The sequence below is a fragment of the Lynx rufus genome, unplaced genomic scaffold (assembly GCF_022079265.1).
Source record: "Lynx rufus isolate CCGP_SWC_20201006 ecotype Redwood Valley unplaced genomic scaffold, mLynRuf1.p SCAF_12, whole genome shotgun sequence".
Classification (NCBI taxonomy): Eukaryota; Metazoa; Chordata; class Mammalia; order Carnivora; family Felidae; genus Lynx; species Lynx rufus.
Genome location: NW_025814826.1, coordinates 48,395,535 through 48,399,311, shown reverse-complemented (window position 1 = coordinate 48,399,311; position 3,777 = coordinate 48,395,535). Strand labels below are relative to the sequence as shown.

General features: G+C 39.2%; 1 non-coding gene across 1 annotated transcript; it reads right to left on the bottom strand.

The window, feature by feature from the left end:
• Positions 1–281: 281 nt before the first annotated feature.
• LOC124507964 (U6 spliceosomal RNA) lies at positions 282–388 on the bottom strand. The gene has a single exon (XR_006961179.1). It is a non-coding gene; the product is annotated as a U6 spliceosomal RNA (small nuclear RNA).
• Positions 389–3,777: the final 3,389 nt, after the last annotated feature.

The window sequence follows — 3,777 nt, the reverse complement described above, 5'->3', positions numbered from 1 at the left end:
CGCCATGACCACTGGGATCAGAAAGGAACTCTACTGAGAAAGGGGTGAGAAATGGAGGAAGCAAGGCAAGAAGAGCATAGTTCTTCTCTTTAATAAAAAGGATTTGGAGAACAGTTGTCCCTTTCAGCCTTTTTATGTACAATTGCTTAAAATACTATGCCAAATGACTTGGCTGCCATCTTGCAATCACGAGGGCAAAAAGCTCAAGAACAAAACCCAATATTCTGAAGAAGATGGAACAGAAGGTAGAAGATCTTGAGACTTCAATGATTTTTTTTTTTTTAAATATGGAAGGCTTCATGAATTTGTGTGTCATCCTTGTACAGGGGCCATGCTAATCTTCTCTGTATCATTCCAATTTTGATATCTGTGCTGCTGAAGCAAGCACTTCAATGACATTTTAAGCCATTGAACTAAACCCTTGCCTCTGTATTTTATATTATGTGGAATAACTACTGTACTTCTTATCAAATCCATCTTTAATTGGGTAGTCTATTTTGCAACTGAAGGCTAATATATAAGGTGATTAGCCAACTAATAGACCTCCTTATTATTATTCTTCCTTCAAAACTCAACTGAGACATTAATGCCCTCCAAAACTTCCCTCAAAAGCGTCTTTGACAACCGCCCCCCCGGCACTCCCCCCCCCATCCTCTTCCAAGTGGAACAAAGCAAATTTTAGTTTCGATTCCCGTTACCCTGGCATACAGACACTTATTTTCCTACAAACAACTTAGGTTCTCAAAGCCACCTCTCATCTAATAGCCCTCAAATCCAATGCAATAGTGTCTAGTTGATATGACCACTTGCCCCAACTGTGGGTGGCGGGCGAGTTAAGTTCCTTTACTAAGAGGGGGACTTTGCTCACACCTGGAAGGGCAATAATAGTAGTTTAAAGTTCAGAAACAGAGGAAATTCTATGCTGCATTATATTTAAGTCATCAGTGTCCCAGTCTCTTCCTCAAGGTCCTAAATATCTTAAATGAATGTATTGTGCCTTTTTTCTTTCTTTCATCTCAATTCCTCCAGTGCCCTGCAGATAGGTTAGGAGCCTAGCACAGTAGCTCCTCAATAACTCTGTTAAAATGGACCAATAATTAAAGAACTTAAATGTTAAAGCTCAGTAACACTTTAGAGATCCTCTAATGTAAACTCTTAATTTTACAGGTACTGAGATCTGGAGAGTTTACACAACTTCTCCAGTATGTAAAGTAGGAGCAAAGCCAGAACTACCATTTAGGCCTACAGTCTCTTAATCCAGTGCTCTTTCTATTCTACCAGAAGCTGGATACATTTGTAATCTAGATGAACAGAAAGGATACCTGCGAAAATGTAACTACAAGTGCATACAGAGACAGTAAGTGCCATCCATTGTTTCAAGAGGGAAAAAATATTTTGGACTCTGATGGTCAAGATTGGCTATTATATATGTCAGGTAGCACAGTAGTCTGGATTCTTGAATTTATTGCCTTCACTCTTCTGACATCAGCTTGGAGAGGGCCTCTCTGGCTTCCAAGTCTAAATTTGGAAAGCACCCTGTATTTTCTCTCCAAGCACCTTTAACATTTTCACTTCTCTCAACTCCCCACTTCACATTTATTTATGTCTTTGTTTGTTTCTTTCACTTGAATATCCTCCAGAAGGGTAAAGGCCATGTCTACTTTATTCCCCACTGTATATTCAGTGCCCCACACAGCTACTGATACATAAAGACACTCACTATCTAATTGGTCATTAATTTATTCAACAACATTCCATGAGATGGGAGTACAAAGATGAACAAGGCGGACAAATGTCCTGCCCTCTTAGAGCTTATATTCTGCTGGAGGAAGATAGAAAATAAGCAATATAACATAAGCACAATACTGCATATGACATCAACTTGATGCACTGTCATTTTTATGTCTAAACAAAGAAAAAGACATTACAAACTTTGCCATGCTATTGATGTTTCGATGAATAACTTTAAAGATACAAAAACACGAATAAAGGGGAATCTTAGAAATGATGAATATAGTATATTATATATTATATGAAGACAAATGCGACAGTGAAAATTAAAAGCAGGCATGGTGTGTTGAGAGAGTTCCCTGAAGTGATGAGTGAATTAGATGGGAATGAGATAGAGAGATAGTGGGATATCAAAGGAGCAGGTAGTCGTAGAGAATTGATACATGAATTAGGAACCAATTTTGTATTTACATGGTATGTAGTAACTTTAGTGGCAGCTATATCTTAACCCCAGTCCTTCCAATCATTTGTTGTAAGGGCTTGAGCAAGTTTTTGAGCCAAGGTTTCCTAATTTGGAAAATGGCTATTACAAAATGTGATATTTGAGATGAAGTATGTAAAAGACATAGAATTTAAGGGATACTTAATAAGTTGTAGTGTTTATTACTTTTATCATTTTATTCAGTAACTCCTGAATGGAATTCTAGTTGATTTCCTGCTTATTTGTTTATTTGTTTGCTTGTTTGAACTGTTAGACCCTCTCCTAGACTTGCAGTGCTGGGCTATTTCCCCCCTCAATAAACACTGTGTTTGTATTTTACCTTCTATTTCAACTTGTCACTTATCTGTCTTCCCTACTAGATTACAAATTCCTTGAACGTGTGAACCCTGATCTACTAATATCTGTGATATTTGGAGTACAGTACTTGGCACCTAGAAGGTCCTTATAATGTTTCTTGACTGAATGTAAGAACAAATGTGTTGGGTAATGGGCCTTCCAGGCAAAGGGAAAGTTTTCAATAAAGCCCTGGTGATGAATGCACTGGGCATCCATCCATCGCTCAACAAAACTTCTTTTGAGTGTTAACTGGCAATAATTTCAGAGAATACTGCTCTTTGGAACACATAGGAATATCCCATGGAACAAATAGGTCAGTACCCTATCAGAATAGGGCTTTACCCATCACACTAGTTAATCTCAGTTACTCCTTTCAGCTTGATTTAGATGACCCATTCTAGCAGTATCTTCTCATGGTAAGCTGTTAACTTTATAAGGTTCTAAAGAGATTGCAAATGTTTCTCAACATTTTTGTATGTGTGCCAGGATTTACACCCGCCCCGTGGGAGGGTTGCCTTTTCGATATTGCAAAACAACAGGGCAATGACTGGTTTCCCTGTGTCATTTAGACAAGTATGCCCTGGACAGCATGAGCTCAGCTGTAGGCCCATAAGCTGACATGTCAACCTGCAAAGCCACTTCTTTGAAAATGATTTAACTTTTTCATTTCTTAAGAACTGAGTAGGGCTTTAGAAAATGTCCAAAACCAAACTCCCCATTGAAATTTTGAGGTCTCTAAGCAAAAATAACCTCCTTCTGGCTTCACAGGTCAAGAAACCATCAGAAAGAAACTATCTCAGCTGCCTGAGGATGGTCTTAAGTCCAGCCACCCAGGCGCCAAAGCCAACACCAGTTTGACGCAGATGGGTATTCAGCCAGAAGAGGTAGAGCTCCGTGTCAGACTCTCTCTGCTTCTCCAGCCTAGGAGTGAAGGGAGTGCATGATGGGAAGAGAGGAATTCGGGCCAAAGACCCAACAAATTGCAACATGTCTCATAGCCAACTCAGCTGGCAGAGTCCCTTAATGCTACTAACCAGTTTGGGCACAATGCGGAGAGCCAGCTCCTGTATCAGATGAGCCACTTGTAGTCTTCCATATTGGCACCTGCCCACAGGCCTCAAATAATTAGGAAAGGAAGAATTCTAATAACAGTTGAAAATAACCTTTAGTCTACAGAAGTTTACTGTCAAATGATGAAATTGAATTAA